The sequence below is a fragment of the Medicago sativa genome, chromosome 3 (assembly GCF_051527215.1).
Source record: "Medicago sativa cultivar Bolivia chromosome 3, Bolivia_mono, whole genome shotgun sequence".
Classification (NCBI taxonomy): Eukaryota; Viridiplantae; Streptophyta; class Magnoliopsida; order Fabales; family Fabaceae; genus Medicago; species Medicago sativa.
Window position 1 is genome coordinate 56799324 of NC_140751.1, and position 19694 is coordinate 56819017.

The window sequence follows — 19694 nt, forward strand, 5'->3', positions numbered from 1 at the left end:
ACATTCATGACTAGTGAAATATGCAAACTTTACATATACTACCATTTGGAGTGGGTTTCCATTGAATTCTGACGAAGTTAATACCAAATCAGCAAATTATATATATTTGGATAGTTGTGTTAAGCACGTGTGAGAAATTTTTATATTTTTGACAATTTTAGTAAAAACATAAATAAATTATTTTTATATCAATCTGATATCATTCCATAATACGTCGTGGTAAGTAGATGATTTCCATAATCGATCTCCCACGCATAAAACCAAAATTGATTATACGTAACTCAAGTATTTTTTTTTCTTCTTAGTTTCAGTACAATCACTTTTTTTTCATAACTATATGGTATGACTCATAAGTTTAATTCCAACATAATTTGCACAATTTTGCATATCCCTTTAGTGTCTTTTCTCCACTCACACGATATTCGCTTTAACCTCGTAATTTCGTTAAAATTTTTGGTGATCCACATACAATGCTTTTTTCTCAAAGGATTTTCTATACTTCAATGGGTATGTTCGTCGGGCCTAGTTAGTTTGACCAGGGCCAGACCTTGAGGGGTGCAAACTTAAATAAATATTCTTAAAACTATAAAAAAAAAACTAATCAAACTAAATAAAGGCTAAATATGTTTTGCATATACTCGAGGATCGCATCTAATGAAAGATAAATTTTAAAAATCCATGATATTTGTAGCTCATTAGGAGGCAACATGACGGTCTAATTAATGAGTTGATCTAAGGAAAGGAGCTAGCAAAGAAGCTAAGTAATTGTAATATCAAGCAGGTTATCATGGATTTCTCAACTTTCTCAATAGCAACGTTGTTTTATTATGATTATGTATCATTTATTTAGTTTTTCTGGTCTTGATTTTACTTTGTTAAGATGTTATATTGTATTTGTACCAAGAGAATGGTGGTAACAAAACCCAGTACCCAAAATAAATAAATACCCTTGATCTTGAATGTGGCATTACGGTTGTAGCTAAATCATTTCTAAGAAGCTTACTAGCCAATTATTGTGACTCTGTCGATAAATGTGCTAGCTGAAATTCTCAAAATTTTCTAAGCTTTTTTCAATCCTATGGCTCTGTTAATTATTTCCAAGTTCAATTTGTGTATGTTGGTTTGACCCATTTTGGTTTTAATTTGAGAAAGGAAGAAGGAAATGAGCATGTGATTGGCTTATTTCGAAGACCTTTTTTCTTATATTGAACACTTTTGTTTTCAAAAGGGTAACTTTGCAAGCAATTTGAAGGGTATATCTAACTAAGTATTTCTTGATGGTTGTTTCGTCTAATGGTAATTAAAGTCAATGGAGTTTTATTTTGAAATTCAAAATAAAGGATATCCCTCTGCTCTTCTTTTTGAATTACATAACCGAATTGTAACTATAAAAGTATGAGAATTTGATAGTAAAAGATGAGGCATTCATTTTTTTCTCATAAGAGAAAAGGGAAATTCAACTTTCTCATGATAGAAAAATATTCTAACCATCAAAGGATACAAGAAAAGAAAAGGTAAAGAGGCGAAAACAATTACGTAAGAGTATCAAGAACGTTAAAGAAATCCGCATAATAGGTTGTGGTATGTTTTCATACACTTTTATAGAAATTCATGGCATAGTGAGAATCATGATATCAAAATCTTAAATGAAATTTTCCTAAACATGTCCAAGTCATTTCTGTTATACCCTAATTTTGGACCTAAAAATACTAACTCAATTCTTCTTTTCTTGCATTTTAAGTCATTTGAACTGTCTCTGATCAATTACTTCTTTCTCTGCATTTTTATTTCCATATTACTTGCAAAATTCATGAAAAAGGGTATTTTAGTCATTTCCTATGTTAAAATTTCCTTCAGTCTTTAAAAATTTTGCTTGAATCCTTTCAAATAGTTTGAATAAGTCTTCATTTCAATTCTATGTCAAAATCCATTTCAAAAATTGCATTTGAAGTCATCTTGAGTCAGTTTTGCCCCTAGGGGCATTTTGGTCTTTTCATGTGTCAAAACTCTGTTTAAACCCTCAAAATTGTCTCTGAGTCTTTCAAAATTGGTTTAAATAAACTTTTGCTTCAATTCCCTGTTAAAAATCCATTTTAAAATTTGCATCTGAGTCATTTTTAGTCGTTTTAGCCCCAGGGGCATTTTGGTCATTTCACACGAAATTTCGGCAGAGAGAGGTTACTTTAAAGTACCTCATTTAAGCCATTGGTTCGTTTTAGTCCGTTTTGTCAATTTTAATCGTTTCACTTTACGTTTAGTCAAATTTACCAATTTTTAATTCAATTTTATTTTAATTTTCCTTTTTTCTAAAAGTCCTCAAATTTCCAAAATTTGCATTCAAGTCCTTTTCCTAGTTTTAAATTTTACTTTTAAGCCCTTTCTTTGTTTATTTCGAATTTTAAGTTTTTTTTTTTTAAGTCCTTTTGAGTCAATTACAGTGCAGTCCTTTTATTCCAACAAATTGTAGATTGGTCCTTAACCCTTTTTTTTGCAGGAAAGTCCTTTTTAAAATTTGTAGGTTAGTCCTTTTAAATTGCCAGAATTGCAGAAAGGCCCTTGAGCCCAAAATTGATCCAAAAACGAGTTAGTTACAGGTCCAGTACATGTGTCACAAAATCATTGGGTCTCAAGCACACATGGCAGCCTATATAAGGGCCAACTCATCAATGTGCAGAATCAGAATCAATCACTGCAAGCCACATCACCACAAACAACTCACACGTTTTCTCTCTCTTCTAACAGAATCAAACAACAAAATCCATCAAGAACGAAGATGAATCTTCATCTTCTTCGTTGAACCCTAATTTCCCAGTAACAACTTTTTCGATCAATTGGAATGAATTCAAAACAGTTCTCAGAGATTCACTGAGGAATCTTCATCATCGAACCGTGACTTCTGCAATTCGAAGCTCAAATTCATCACTTAGGCAACAAATTTGAGCGATCACAGAAGCAAAAAAGAGTGAGAAGAAGAGGATCGAAGCAAAATCACACCAGTGAAGAAGAAAGAGAAGAGAACAACTGATTTATTTTCAGTTCAAGACTTACCAGAAGCTTGCGTGGATCTCTTGTTCGAATCTCCAAATCAAATCAGGTAAACATACTAAACCTTCTCGTTTTTCGTTTTAAATCATCATCGAAGGCTTAAAATTGAAAACAAACGGTGAATCAAAGTGAAAACTTCGAAAAGATTCGAAAAAGTTTGAAACGAAACCCTAAGATGTAAAATCACGAAGGTTCACCGTTCGCTTTTCAAATCAGAGCTCAAATTCATCATCAGTTTGAAAAATAAGTCAAGATAGGGTTTGATTTCTAAGAGATTAGAAGAAAATTTCGAAACCCTAAGATGTAGCTTCAAGCGTAGATCTATTCAAATCCAGGCCTGTTTTCAAAAAATCAGTTTCGAAATCGTAAAGAGGAAGCTCAGGTGAACACAACGGTGTAAAGGATTTGCAGAAAACGTTCAGGTGTGGTGGCGCCGCCGGCGAACCACCACACCTCCGCCGTTGTGTCCATCGGAGAAGATGAAGGTCATAAGGTGAGAGACGAGAGCTTCTCTCTCTAAGGTTTAACTTAGAGAGAGAAACAAAGAAGCAAAATGAAATGAACCGGTCCACAATTCCTTTCATAAACCACTGAACCGGTCTGGTTCAGTCCTGGTTCGTTTGGTTTTCCATCTTAGCCGTTGGATCTAAGGCTTGATCCAATTGGATCAATCCAACGGCTGTGTTTGCTCCCTGTGATCCAAGTCTGTTAGGGTATGGGCCTGGACCTTTGTTCTTTGCAGAATTTCGTTGTTTCTTGATTTTCTTGCTATGTGCACCACTGGACTTTGCTTTTCACACCTCCCTCATGTCAAATTTTTGTGCAAAAATTCCAAATGAATTTCCATGAGTTCTTGATATTTTTCTTGATGTTTTATAATATTTTTGCATAATAAAATTTGATAAAAGTAGGAGTATTAATTCTTGTTATTTGTTTACTTTCCCTGTTAATTTTTGAGGAATTTTTCTATGATTTTGATCATGACACATTGGTACATGATAAGGGTACTAAATATGTGATTTTATGATAGATGTGCCCCTGAATTTGTGGTTGTTTTACTGTCTTGTGAATTAGTATGTGGATTTCTTGTTTTACAAGTTAGGTAATTACTTTAGTGCATGAATAAAGTGCCAAATATGCCTAAGATATATCATGATTCTTGACTTGAGTGTGTGCTTCTAATCCTCATATTATGTAGTGTGATAAGGCCTTTAGAAAAATTGACATAATGCGAGGGTCATAGGTCATGCTTTTGTCTTAACATTATGATAAGTTTTAGGAATATCTTGCCCTTTTTAGGTTAGAAATTTCATTACTTTTGCCTAGTTTTTTAGCATTTCTTTTGCCTATAATTTTCAATCCCTATTCTTCCTTATGCCACTAACCATTTCATTTCATGTTTCACTCATTCATAAGCATTCCATACTTCAACTCCTCCCTCACCTTATTTCTTGTGCATTTAAATTGTTACAAGACTTAGTATGTAAAAGCTTAGGAATTCTTGTATTTTACCTTTATGCAATTTTAAATTTCTTGCAAGACCATAGAATGTATCTAGGATATGATGTAATAAGAACTATAGACTCTAATAATGTACACCGACACAAGCACCGACACATGCACACACCTCACTTTAGATGTATGCTTAGAATATGCATGTTTAGATGTATGTTTAGGATTGTATGTTTAGATGAATGCTTAGGCTTTATACTTAGAAAAAAATCTTTTTTTCAAACAAATGTGAACAACTTCACTCAAATCATTTTCTCAATAAACCTTGGGATCAAAATCCCATTGATCTTCTTTTCATTTTCTTAATCAAATTTTACATGAATTTTAATCATACTTAGACCCTTTTGCAAATAACTAATTCAACCTCACAATTTCATAATCCCATGCCCTTGAGGCCTCTATCTCTCATTCTTCAAAATCCCATTTTCAAACTTAAAATCAACCAACAAAAACAAAAACATTTTTGGAAGAGAACTACGGTGGATTTGATCCCTTAAATGGGTACGTAGGCAAGGAACAAAATTCCTTCAATTCAAATAAAATAAAAATTCAAACACATTCTTCTCCCTCCAATTCTTCACTTAGAATACTCTTAGGCTTAATATTTTCTTTCAAAATAGCATTTAAAAATAAAGCGCGCGCGTAGAAGTTAAAGACGGTTCCTATAGGATACTATAGTCGTTATGGGTGCCTAACACCTTCCCGTAGCGAAAACAACTCCCGGACCTCGATTTTCAAGGGTTTTGCTTATTTTTTCCCTTCCCAAGAAAAAATGAGATATCACCGGTTAAAAAGGTTCAAACGTAATCAATGTTTGACACCCGAAAAACCAAGATAAAACAGCTGGCGACTTCACTGGGGAGATTCGAGAGTTACGCCTAGTCTTTATTTCCACGCTTGCGCTCTTTTTACTTGTTTCTTTTACTCGCTTTCCTATGTGAATAAATGTTTAATTTCTTGCAAACTTGTGGGGTGAGAATATCAAAAGTCCTGCACCCGGGCTGAGTGAACTTAGCATTTAGGAGGGATATAATCGACAATTCATTCCGGGGGTTGCCTCGTGTTTTGGATTATGCGATCAATCCCACATAGCTAAGGCATTTTGGAGGTGATGTTGTTGGCGCGTGTTGTCGCGTTTAGGCACTTTACTTCTAATTGTTCTATGACGCTATGAACCGTAGATAACCGAACCCATCCATGGCCATTTTCTAGGACGTAGTGCGGAGGCTAAACCGTGTGTTGTCTCGAATTTTAGTCGTCACGCGATACTACACTCAAGTTAGACCTTCTTATGTATAATCATGGAGCGAGTGTTGTCTCGTGACACCGTGATATACGTCGGAAAGGTTGCAACCTGGGAACCTTTTTAGAACCCGGTTACTATTTCCTAAAGCCCTAGATTCACCGGACACCGTGTCCACCCATGACTCCTCGACTTTGAACTTCAAACCCACCATGTTTTCTCCGAACTTGAACATAATCATGCATTCATGCATTCATGCATACATGCATAAACCTTTTTCCATGCATTGTTATCGAAGGGCTTAGACAAATTGAATTTGTAAACATTGTAGGAATGAAGAAGACTAAGTCCTACAAGTTCAAGGAAGTGGATTTGGCTAGTCTGAGAGATTTGGCACTCAAGATTGAGGATCCGACTGGTTTCCGACATCGTTACGGGGCTTTACTTACTATTCTCCAGACTAATGTGGATGAGAAGCTTGTGCACACTCTAGTGCAATTCTATGATCAGGAGTATCAGTGCTTTACTTTCCCCGACTTTCAGTTGATGCCTACTCTAGAGGCTTATTCTTCCCTGATGGGTCTATCTATTGCTAAGGGGGTGCCCTTTGCGGGACTGGAGAATCCTCCTACTCCATTGGTTATTGCTAAAGATCTCTATCTCAAGACCACTGACGTCTCCAAGAATCTTGTTACTAAGGCACGTATCCGAGGGTTCACTTCAGAGTATCTTCTTGGGAAAGCCAACCTCAATACCACTTGTCAGGACACTCTTGAGGCTATTCTTGCACTTCTCATCTATGGGCTTATTCTCTTTCCGAATCTTGATGACTTCGTAGACATGAATGCTATTATGATCTTCCACTCCAAGAATCCGGTTCCTACCCTGCTAGCTGACACATACCATGCTATTCATGATCGATCCGGCAAGGGTCGTGGATACATTCTTTGTTGTGTGCCTCTCCTCTATAGGTGGTTTATTTCGCACCTTCCGAAGTCTTTCCACGACAACCCAGAGAATTGGTCTATTTCACAGAGGATTATGGCTCTCACTCCTAATGAAGTGGTTTGGCTCACTCCCGCTTCTAGAGTCAAGGAAATTATCTTTGGTGGTGGAAAGTTTCTTAACGTACCTCTTCTTGGTACCCGGGGTGGAATCAACTATAACCCGGAGCTGGCCTTGCGACAATTTGGTTTCCCGATGAAAGAAAAGCCCATCAATCTTGCTACAGCTCCTTACTTCTTTCACTACTCCAATGCTCCCACGGGAATAAGAGAGGATTTCATAGGAGCTTGGTCCAAACTTCGGAAGAAAGAGGTAAAGCACATGGGTGTAAGGTCCGGTGTTGCTCATGAGGCCTATACACAGTGGGTGATAAACCAAGCTGTGGAGATTGGTATGCCTTACCCCTCTATGAGATATGTGTCTGCATCTATTCCTACCATGCCTTTGCCTCTACTCCCACCTACTCAGGAGATGTATCAGGAGCATCTAGCTATAGAGAGTCGGGAGAAGCATCAGTGGAGGACTAGGTACTATGAGGCTGAGAACTTGATTATGACTTTGGATGGAAAGGATGAGCAGCAGACTCATGAGGTCTTGACACTGAAGAAAGAGTTAGCTAAGGCTAAGAGAGAGATTGAAGAGAAAGATAGGTTGCTTATGAGGGATTCCAAGAGGGCTAGGGGTGCCCGTGACTTCTATGCCCGATACTGCAGCTATGAGTCTGAGTCTGAGGACGATGCTTCCACTTCCTATGCTTGAGGATTTCTTTTTCCTGTTGTTATTTCCAATTGTTTATGTTGTTTACGTTTCAAAGTCTATCCCTTGGCTTAGCATTTCAAAGGGAATCGTCTTGTAAAACTATATGTTGGTTGTTTGTTTCCCGTTTATGTTAATTGTTGTTAGTGATGTCTACAAGTTCTAATTTGTCTGAAAACCCTTCGATAACACAAAAAAGAGTCTTTTTGCATATGCATTAACACAATTCATGCATCATATGCATTCATTGGTCACAAAAAAACTTCTCTCGTGCTCATTGCCTCCTGGTTTTGTCTGCCGCAGTCTGAAAAGTGGCTCGTGTTCGCAAAGTTTACCAACCAGATAGAGTTCATCAAACAAGATTTCACAAGAGAAGGATTATGGCTAACTTTGAAGAAGAAAATGCTCAGCTCCGTGCCGAATTAGCTGCTATGAAAGAAGACTTGGCTAAGGCTCATGACGCTATGTCTACCCTGATGGCTGCACAAGAACAACCAGCCACATCTATTCCAGTTTCTATTGAAGCAATTTCATCTATCCCACTGTCTACTGTGGCTACCGATGCTCGGTTTGTTATGCCCAATGGGCGTCCTTATGGACTCTCGGCTTACTATTCTCCTAATACTGCTGCTGGTATCTCTGGTTTTGCCGGTCAAGGACAGATTCCTGTATCCACTGTTATGCCTCAAGTAACTACTGTTGTTACCGACCCTATTGTACACACTGTGCAACAGGTGATTGATGTCGATACTCCGCGTGGACAAGATCCCGCAATGGAAGCTATGAAAAGACAGTTAAGGGAGTTGGCTGGAGAACTCCGTGAGGTCAAGGCTATCCGTGGAAACAATGTCTCTGCTAAGGCTCGTGATCTGTGCTTGGTATCCCGATTTGAGATTCCTAAGAAGTTTAAGGTGCCAGATTTTGACAAATACAATGGATCCTCCTGTCCACATAGCCATGTCATTCGGTACGTCCGGAAGATGGCCAACTATGCAGATAATGATGCACTGATGATACACTGCTTCCAAGACAGCCTAGCAGAAGATGCGGCCGATTGGTACACTGGTTTGAGCAAAGACAATATCCATACTTTCGAAGATCTTGCTGCTGCCTTTGAAAGTCATTATGAGTTCAATACTCGTCTGAAGCCAAATAGGGACTCTCTTAAGTCCTTGTCTCAGAAGTCAAATGAAACCTTCCGTGAATATGCTCAAAGATGGAGAGGGGCAGCTGCCCGTGTTTCTCCTCGGCTTGATGAGGAAGAATTAACACAGACATTTCTGAAGACTCTGAAGAAGGAATATAAGGAAAGAATGATAGTATCTGCTCCAAACGACTTCTCCGACATGGTTACTATGGGGACTCGTCTAGAGGAGGCTGTCAGAGAGGGTATCATTGTTCTTGAAAAGGGTGAATCTTCAGCCAGTGCACCAAAGAAGTACGGTAATGGCTACCATAAAAGGAAAGAATCCGAAGTAGGGATGGTATCTGGTAACCCATCTGCAGCTGCTACACAATTACCCCTGCCCTACCAATACATGCAGTACTCTCAACATCCTTTCTTCCCGCCATTCTACCAGCAATATCCTCTGCCGCCGGGTCAACCACCAGTGCCCGTCAATGCCATTGCTCAACAAGTGCAACACCAGCCTCCTGCTCAGCAACAACAGCAGCAACAACAGGGTCCCCGACCCAGACCTTCTTTTCCACCAATACCAATGCGGTATGCCGAGCTGCTCCCAACTCTACTTGCTAAGGGACACTGTGTCACTAGACCAGGCAAGCCTCCGCCTAACCCATTGCCTCCCAGGTTTCGACAAGATCTCACATGTGAATTCCATCAGGGCGCTCAAGGCCACGATGTTGAAGGTTGCTATGCTCTGAAATATATTGTGAAAGACCTGATAGAAAAAGGACGGTTGACTTTTGAAAACAGTGTTCCTCATGTTCTTGACAATCCACTTCCAAACCATGCTGCCGTTAACATGATCGAAGATTTTGAAAGAGTCCCTGTTCCTCAAGAGATGTCTGTAATGTTGTGACCCCCTTGGTACCGCTACATGTCAAACTTTGCCAGGCTTCTTTGTTCAATCATGATCATGCTTCTTGTTCAGAATGTCTCCAAAATCCTATGGGCTGTTGTGTGGTGAAAGATGATATCCAGAGTCTGATGGATGACAAACACTTGATCGTCAGTGATGTATGTGTGATCGTGCCAGTGTTTCATGACTCTCCTGCTGGAAGTATATCCCAGACAAGGAATGTTGAACCCTTAGTGATCAGACTGCCTGGTCCAGTACCTTATGCCTCTACCAAAGCAATTCCTTACAAGTACAATGCAACCATGATTGAGAATGGAGTGGAAGTACCTCTGGTATCCCCAGCTGCAGTTGATAATGTTGCAGGAGAAATTACAACCCTGAGAAGCGGAAAAGTCCGTCCACCCTTATTCCAAAAGAAGGTGGTTACACCTATTGCCACAATAACTCCACCAGTTGCTCCTCCTATCTACAAGAGCCCCGGCCCAACAGGCCAATCTATTGAAGAGTCTAATCTAGACGAAATTCTGAGGCTTATTAAAAAGAGCGATTATAAAATTGTTGACCAGCTGCTGCAAACTCCGTCAAAGATATCCATCTTGTCTCTGCTTATGAGCTCAGAAGCTCACATGAAAGTGTTGATGAAGATACTGGAGCAAGCTTATGTTGACCATGAAGTCTCTGTGGATCAGGTTGATGGAATAATGGGTAACATCACTGCTTGCAATAACTTGGGGTTTGGTGATGATGAGCTCTCCGAAGCAGGGAAACATCACAACTTGGCTCTACATATCTCGGTGCACTGCAAGTCTGACATGATATCCAATGTGTTGGTGGACACTGGATCATCCTTGAATGTAATGCCTGAGTCTACACTAAGACAGTTAAGTCATCATGGAATTTCTCTGAGGGGAAGCAGCTATTTGGTTAAGGCTTTCGATGGATCTCGCAAAGATGTTCTTGGAGAGGTAGACTTGCCAATCACCATTGGTCCTGAGACATTCCAGATTACTTTCCAAGTCATGGACATCAATGCTTCTTACAGTTGTCTCCTCGGAAGACCGTGGATTCACGACGCTGGGGCAGTCCCTTCTACTTTGCATCAAAAGCTCAAGTTCATGAGGAATGGTAAGATTGTCACTGTGCATGGTGAAGAAGCATATCTGGTTAGCCAAGTGTCATCTTTCTCTTGTGTTGAAGCAGGGTCCGCTGAAGGGACGTCATTTCAAGGTTTGACTGTTGAAGGTGCGGAGCCTCGAAGAGCTGGTACTGCTATGGCTTCATTGAAAGACGCCCAGAAAGCTGTTCAAGAAGGGCAGGCTGTCGGCTGGGGAAAAGTAATTCAGATTTTGGAAAACAAATGTAAAGAGGGCTTGGATTCTCCCCAACCTCTGGTGTTTCAACAGGAACTTTCTATAGTGCTGGGTTTATCAATGCTATTGCTGAAGATACTGCTGGAAGTAGTTACGTACCCACATTTATTGTACCAGGAGGCACTGTGCGAAATTGGGAGGCCATTGATGTTCCTTTAGTCATGCATGCCTCCATGTAATGTGTCTTGTTGCTCATGTTTTCTTTGTTTTCAAAATAACAATCCTTTCGCTCTGCCCAAGGCGAAAGTGATATCATTGTAAGGGCGTGTTCGTTTCGGCATTGCCGTTATCAATAAAAGTTGTCGTCTTTCTCACGACTCTTTGTTTTTTACTTTTTAGTGCCTTTTTCTTGGAAATAATGGTAATGCCAGAAAAAACCAAAACATTTGTTATTTTCTTATTAATTTCAAAAATCTGCATGAAAACCTTTTTCTAAAAATCATCCCAATCATATTATGCAGATTGAACCATAATAAACCCGTTGAACACAGTGACCCTATGGTTCCTCCAAATTTTGAATTCCCTGTATATGAAGCTGAAGATGAGGATGATGATGAAGAGATACCGTATGAGATCACTCGACTGCTTGAACAAGAAAGAAGATCCATTCAGCCTCACCAGGAAGAGATTGAGCTTATCAACCTAGGTACTGAAGAGAACAAGCGAGAGATTAAGATTGGTGCTGCACTCGAGCCAGAGGTGAAAAAGAAGATTACTCAGCTTCTCCATGATTACCCAGATGTCTTTGCATGGTCCTATGAAGATATGCCGGGTCTAGATCCCAGGATTGTGGAGCATCGGATACCGACAAGACCTGAATGTCCTCCTGTCAAACAGAAATTGAGAAGGTCTCGTCCAGACATGGCTCTTAAAATCAAGGCTGAGGTGCAAAAGCAGATTGATGCGGGTTTCCTCATGACAGCTGAATATCCTGAGTGGATTGCCAACATTGTGCCAGTACCAAAGAAAGATGGGAAAGTGCGAATGTGCGTTGATTACAGAGATCTGAATAAAGCCAGTCCGAAAGACAACTTCCCATTGCCTCATATTGATGTGCTTGTTGACAGTACTGCTCAATCAAAAGTGTTCTCTTTTATGGATGGTTTCTCTGGCTATAACCAGATACGGATGTCACCTGAAGATAGAGAAAAGACGTCCTTCATCACTCCGTGGGGAACGTTCTGTTATAAAGTGATGCCGTTTGGCTTGATAAATGCTGGTGCTACCTATCAAAGGGGTATGACCACTCTGTTTCATGATATGATTCATAAAGAGATTGAAGTATATGTTGATGACATGATTGTGAAGTCAAGTGATGAAGAGCAGCATGTTGTGTATTTGAAAAAGATGTTTGAAAGACTGAGAAAGTACAAGTTGCAATTGAATCCTAACAAATGCACGTTTGGTGTAAGATCTGGAAAGTTGCTAGGTTTCATTGTCAGTCAAAGAGGCATTGAAGTTGATCCCGACAAAGTCCGAGCCATCAGAGAAATGCCGGCTCTTCAAACTGAAAAGCAAGTTAGAGGTTTCCTCGGACGTCGAATTATATTTCAAGATTCATATCTCACATGACTACTACGTGTGGTCCAATTTTCAAATTGCTCAGAAAGAATCAGCCTGTTGTATGGAATGACGAATGCCAGGAAGCTTTTGATAGCATTAAAGAATATCTGTTGGAACCACTTATCCTTGTCCCACCAGTGGAAGGAAGGCCTTTGATTATGTATCTGTCAGTATTAGATGATTCAGTGGGTTGTGTCCTCGGTCAGCAAGACGAGACTGGGAAGAAAGAACATGCTATCTACTATCTGAGCAAGAAGTTCACCGACTGTGAGACTCGGTATACCATGCTTGAAAAGACTTGTTGTGCTTTAGCTTGGGCTGCCAAACGCCTGTGTCATTATATGGTGAATTATACAACTTGGTTGATATCCCGAATGGATCCAATCAAGTACATCTTTGAAAAGCCTGCTGTTACTGGAAAGATTGCACGTTGGCAAATGTTGTTGTCTGAATATGATATTGTGTACAAAGCTCAGAAAGCAATCAAAGGAAGTGTCCTTGCTGAGCATCTTGCTTGTCAGCCTCTTGATGATTACCAGCCAATTAAGTTTGATTTCCCTGATGAAGAGATTATGTATCTGAAAGCGAAAGACTGTGAAGAACCACTGATCAATGAAGGGCCGGATCCCAACAGCAAATGGGGATTGGTGTTTGATGGTGCTGTTAATGCTTATGGTAAAGGAATTGGGGCCATCATTGTAACACCGCAAGGGCACCACATTCCTTTCACCGCTCGAATAACTTTTGAATGCACAAACAATATAGCTGAATATGAAGCATGCATCTTGGGCATTGAGGAAACCCTTGATCTGAGAATTAAGCACCTTGACATCTATGCAGATTCTGCACTTGTCATTAATCAGATAAAGGGTGAATGGGAGACTCATCATGAGAAGCTGATCCCATACCGTGACTATGCAAGACGTCTGTTAACATACTTTACCAAGGTTGAGCTGCACCACATCCACCGGGATGAAAATCAGATGGTTGATGCTCTTGCTACTTTGTCTTCCATGTTTCGTGTGAACCATTGGAATGACGTGCCCGTAATCAAAGTGCAGCGTCTTGACAGACCCGCTCATGTGTTTACTATTGAAAATATGCCAGATCAAGCTGATGAAGATGTGAATGATAAAAAGCCTTGGTATTACAACATCAAACAATTCTTGCAGAATCATGAATATCCACCTGGTGCTTCCAACAGGGATAAAAAGACCTTGAGAAGATGGGCTAGTAGATTCTTTCTGGACGGAGAAATCCTATACAAGAGGAACTATGACATGGTCCTATTGAGGTGTGTTGATAAGCAAGAAGCTGAGAAATTGATGCATGATGTACATGACGGTACCTTTGGGACCCATGCTTCGGGTCACACCATGTCAAGAAAGCTGTTAAGAGCCGGCTATTACTGGATAACTATGGAACGTGATTGCCACAAACATGCTAAGAGATGCCACAAATGTCAAATTTATGCTGACAAGATTCATGTGCCTCCGCATGCCCTCAATGTTATATCTTCCCCATGGCCCTTCTCTATGTGGGGCATTGATATGATCGGAAGAATTGAGCCAAAGGCTTCCAACGGACATCGTTTCATTCTAGTGGCAATTGATTATTTCACCAAGTGGGTTGAGGCTGCCTCCTATGCAAATGTGACCAAGCAAGTGGTTGTCAAGTTTATCAAGAATAACATCATCTGTCGATATGGTGTTCCCAACAAGATCATCACTGACAATGGTTCCAATCTGAACAATAGTATGATGCAAGCTTTATGTGAAGAATTCAAAATTGAACATAACAACTCTTCTCCTTATAGACCTCAGATGAATGGTGCAGTTGAGGCTGCTAACAAGAACATCAAGAAGATTGTTCATAAGATGGTCACTACTTACAAAGACTGGCATGAAATGCTACCTTTTGCCTTGCATGGTTACCGTACTACAGTGCACAGTTCAACCGGGGCAACTCCTTTCTCTTTGGTATATGGTATGGAAGCAGTTCTCCCTCTGGAAGTGGAGATTCCATCTCTTCGAGTGATCATGGAAGCCAAGCTAACCGAGGCTGAATGGTGTCAATGTCGGTATGATCAATTGAATCTGATTGAAGAGAAACGTATGGATGCTATGGCTCATGGACAGTTGTACCAAGTGCGGATGAAGAATGCTTTTGACAAGAAAGTCCGACCTCAAGAATTCAAGGAAGGCGAACTTGTTTTGAAAAGAAGGATAAGTCAGCAACCCGACCCAAGGGGCAAGTGGACACCTAACTATGAAGGTCCTTATGTTGTCAAGAAGGCTTTCTCTGGTGGTGCTTTGATTCTTACACACATGGATGGTGTTGAACTCCCAAATCCTGTTAATGTCGATATAGTCAAGAAATACTTTGTCTAAAAAAAAAAGAACAGCGTGGTAGGTCGAAAACCCGAAAGGGCGGCCTAGGCAAAAATGCGCTTCTCGGTGGATCGAAAACCCGAAAGGGCGATCCAGGCAAAAGTTAGGGACAAAAAAATATAAATATAAGAAGCTCGCTGAGATTGTACGCAACTCAGGCAAGAATGAGCGCCTCGATGAGCCGAAAACCCGAAAGGGCGGCTCATGCAAAAATGAGGTTGACAATAAAAGACAAGTAACTATATCTGGCAAATCACCATCACCCCTTGGGGCATCTGTAACTGTCAATGATCGTCTTCATCAGAGGCTTCTGTACTTGTGGATTCAAAATTTCTATGAAATGTAGCAGTCATCGTGTTCAATGTATCACCAACCAATAAAATTACCATTTTCCAAGCCCTGTAAATCCGTGGAGTTATGCCTTTGGCTGACTCTCACTCTTATACATCAATTTGAGCCTGTGCTATTGTTTGAAACTCTATTTTTCTTTCTACTTTCAATGCTATATACAAAATATTTTCTTTCAACTTGATAAAGTCAATGTCTGAAACAAACATTTTTGAAAATTGAAAAATCCTTTTCTGTCTATTTTGAAAGCAAACCTGAGCAATAGGGTACATTTCAATGAAACATGCATGAATGAATGAATGACAATGTCTATTTCAATACTTGTTACAAGCAGGTTACTCCCTAGGATGATCTGTGGTCAATGGCAAGAATGAAAAAACAGAATGAAAATGAAAATGAAAAAATGAAAAATGAAAATGAAAAGCTCGCTAAGTCGAAAACCCGAAAGGGCGGCTTAGGCAAAAATGAGCACCCCGCTGATTGACAACCTATGAAGGCAATTCAGGCACAAATGGGGCAGTGAAAAGAATCTTATTCCCCGGTGAATCGAAAACCCGAAAGGGCGGTTCAGGCAAAAATAGGGATTGAAAAATGAAAGAATGAAAATGAAATAAAAGCATTGACCACAGATGCGAACATCCAATGTTTACCCAGCACTGGCATGCCTAGCAATGGCGACCTGTATCCAAGAATCTTCCAAGGTTCCCCTCCTCTACAAGTTTATATTGTCCTCAGCCATGATTCCGATACGTCTCTCAATGACGGTCTCTCCAAAGAGGTTTTCCCCTGTGAATATGTGGCAAAACGAGCCACTACATGCCCAATCTTCCAATGTTTTGTCTGCCTTTGTGAAACTTCTCTGTCAAATTACAAACCAATCATGCATTTTCAAGCATTCATACATGCATAATCATGCATTTTACGTGCTCATACATTCAATAATCTTATTATACCATACATACATATTGTATTTCCAAGTTTCAACTGTCAAGTTCCATTCAATTTCCAATTTCAATCCAATTTCAATTTCAACTCAATCCAAATTTCAACTGTCAAACTCAATTTCACAATCCAACTTTCAATCCAATTCCAATCTCAATTCAGTTCAATTTCAACTGTCAAATTCGATGCAATCTCAACTCTCCAATCTCAATTTCAAATCATTTCAACTGTCAAATTCGATGCAATCTCAACTCCCAAATTCCAATTTCAGTTCAATTCAATCACAATTCGAAGCAATCTCAATTTCAGTATTCAACTCAATTCCAATTTCAATTGTCAAATTCAATCCAATCCAACTTCAACCTTCAATTTCAATTTCAAATGTCAAATTCAATCTCAATTTTCAATCCAATCTCAATGTCAATTTCAACTCTCAAATCAATGTCTATGTCTCTGCTCAATCTCAACTTTCAAACTCTCTTTCAATGTCGACTTTCAATTCAATTCAAATCAATGTCAATTCACTCTCAATTTGCTTTTGGGGCCAACAAAAATGGCCATGTCTATCTTCAAATCAAGTCAATGACAATTTACCCTCTATTGGTATCTTGTTAAATCAGACTCCCAATTTGTATCTTGTTACTGGTCAAGCGGCTAGTTCGCTCCACAGAACAGCTTGTACCTGCATATATACATATACCTCCGGACAAACGACAAGTTCGATCCAAAAGAACAGTTTGTACCCAGCTTATGCTTTGTTATAGGTCAAACGACAAGTTCGATCTAAAGAACAGTTTACATCTACTTACATGATGTGGTGGTGATCCAACGACGAGTTTGATCCAAAGAACAGTTTGTATCTTCCCTTTTTGTCTATATCTCCAGCCAAACAGCCAGTTAAATCCAAAGAACAGTTTGTGCCTACCTATTTGTTTGTATCTTCCATCAAGCGACAAGTTCGATCCAAAAGAACAGCTTGTATCTGCCTATGTGTCTATGTTTCCGGTCAAGTGCCGAGTTCGATCCCAAGAACAGCTTGTACCTATCTCTTGTTTTGTATTCCTTGGTCAAGTGGCTAGTTTGATCCAAAGAACAGCTTGTACCTTATTTTCTATCCCCTGGTTTGTCTACCCTGTCAATGTCCACCTGGACCCCTAGTGACATGACATGTTCCATAGACTCCAGTTGTTGTCTTGCATTCATAATCAAAGTATTGCATGGCATTCATGTGTTTGAAAGTCTGAAAACGTATTTTTATGTCCAAAAGCAGTGCAAATGTTAATATTTAAGTATCTTCGTCCCGTCAACTCTAAGACTTCGTCTCTTGACTCTCCAGACAAAGAAACTTAAATAGGGGCAGCTGTTATACCCTAATTTTGGACCTAAAAATACTAACTCAATTCTTCTTTTCTTGCATTTTAAGTCATTTGAACTGTCTCTGATCAATTACTTCTTTCTCTGTATTTTTATTTCAATATTACTTGCAAAATTCATGAAAAAGGGTATTTTAGTCATTTCCTATGTTAAAATTTCCTTCAGTCTTTAAAAATTTTGCTTGAATCCTTTCAAATAGTTTGAATAAGTCTTCATTTCAATTCTATGTCAAAATCCATTTCAAAAATTGCATTTGAAGTCATCTTGAGTCAGTTTTGCCCCTAGGGACATTTTGGTCTTTGCATGTGTCAAAACTCTGTTTAAACCCTCAAAATTGTCTCTGAGTCTTTCAAAATTGGTTTAAATAAACTTTTGCTTCAATTCCCTGTTAAAAATCCATTTTAAAATTTGCATCTGAGTCATTTTTAGTCGTTTTAGCCCCAGGGGCATTTTGGTCATTTCACACGAAATTTCGGCAGAGAGAGGTTACTTTAAAGTACCTCATTTAAGCCATTGGTTCGTTTTAGTCCGTTTTGTCAATTTTAATCGTTTCACTTTACGTTTAGTCAAATTTACCAATTTTTAATTCAATTTTATTTTAATTTTCCTTTTTTCTAAAAGTCCTCAAATTTCCAAAATTTGCATTCAAGTCCTTTTCCTAGTTTTAAATTTTACTTTTAAGCCCTTTCTTTGTTTATTTCGAATTTTAAGTTTTTTTTTTTAAGTCCTTTTGAGTCAATTACAGTCCAATCCTTTTATTCCAACAAATTGCAGATTGGTCCTTAACCCTTTTTTTTTGCAGGAAAGTCCTTTTTAAAATTTGTAGGTTAGTCCTTTTAAATTGCCAGAATTGCAGAAAGGCCCTTGAGCCCAAAATTGATCCAAAAACGAGTTAGTTACAGGTCCAGTACAGGTGTCACAAAATCATTGGGTCTCAAGCACACATGGCAGCCTATATAAGGGCCAACTCATCAATGTGCAGAATCAGAATCAATCACTGCAAGCCACATCACCACAAACAACTCACACGTTTTCTCTCTCTTCTAACAGAATCAAACAACAAAATCCATCAAGAACGAAGATGAATCTTCATCTTCTTCGTTGAACCCTAATTTCCTAGTAACAACTTTTTCAATCAATTGGAATGAATTCAAAACAGTTCTCAGAGATTCACTGAGGAATCTTCATCATCGAACCGTGACTTCTGCAATTCGAAGCTCAAATTCCTCACTTAGGCAACAAATTTGAGCGATCACAGAAGCAAAAAAGAGTGAGAAGAAGAGGATCGAAGCAAAATCACACCAGTGAAGAAGAAAGAGAAGAGAACAACTGATTTATTTTCAGTTCAAGACTTACCAGAAGCTTGCGTGGATCTCTTGTTCGAATCTCCAAATCAAATCAGGTAAACATACTAAACCTTCTCGTTTTTCGTTTTAAATCATCATCGAAGGCTTAAAATTGAAAACAAACGGTGAATCAAAGTGAAAACTTCGAAAAGATTCGAAAAAGTTTGAAACGAAACCCTAAGATGTAAAATCACGAAGGTTCACCGTTCGCTTTTCAAATCAGAGCTCAAATTCATCATCAGTTTGAAATATAAGTCAAGATATGGTTTGATTTCAAAGAGATTAGAAGAAAATTTCGAAACCCTAAGATGTAGCTTCAAGCGTAGATCTATTCAAATCTAGGCCTGTTTTCAAAAAATCAGTTTCGAAATCGTAAAGAGGAAGCTCAGGTGAACACAACGGTGTAAAGGATTTGCAGAAAACGTTCAGGTGTGGTGGCGCCGCCGGCGAACCACCACACCTCCGCCGTTGTGTCCATCGGAGAAGATGAAGGTCATAAGGTGAGAGACGAGAGCTTCTCTCTCTAAGGTTTAACTTAGAGAGAGAAACAAAGAAGCAAAATGAAATGAACCGGTCCACAATTCCTTTCATAAACCACTGAACCGGTCTGGTTCAGTCCTGGTTCGTTTGGTTTTGCATCTTAGCCGTTGGATCTAAGGCTTGATCCAATTGGATCAATCCAACGGCTGTGTTTGCTCCCTGTGATCCAAGTCTGTTAGGGTATGGGCCTGGACCTTTGTTCTTTGCAGAATTTCGTT

General features: G+C 39.2%; 1 non-coding gene across 1 annotated transcript; it reads left to right on the forward strand.

The window, feature by feature from the left end:
- Positions 1 to 970: 970 nt before the first annotated feature.
- On the forward strand, positions 971 to 1057 carry LOC146938578 (small nucleolar RNA snoR109). The gene has a single exon (XR_015033861.1). It is a non-coding gene; the product is annotated as a small nucleolar RNA snoR109 (small nucleolar RNA).
- Positions 1058 to 19694: the final 18637 nt, after the last annotated feature.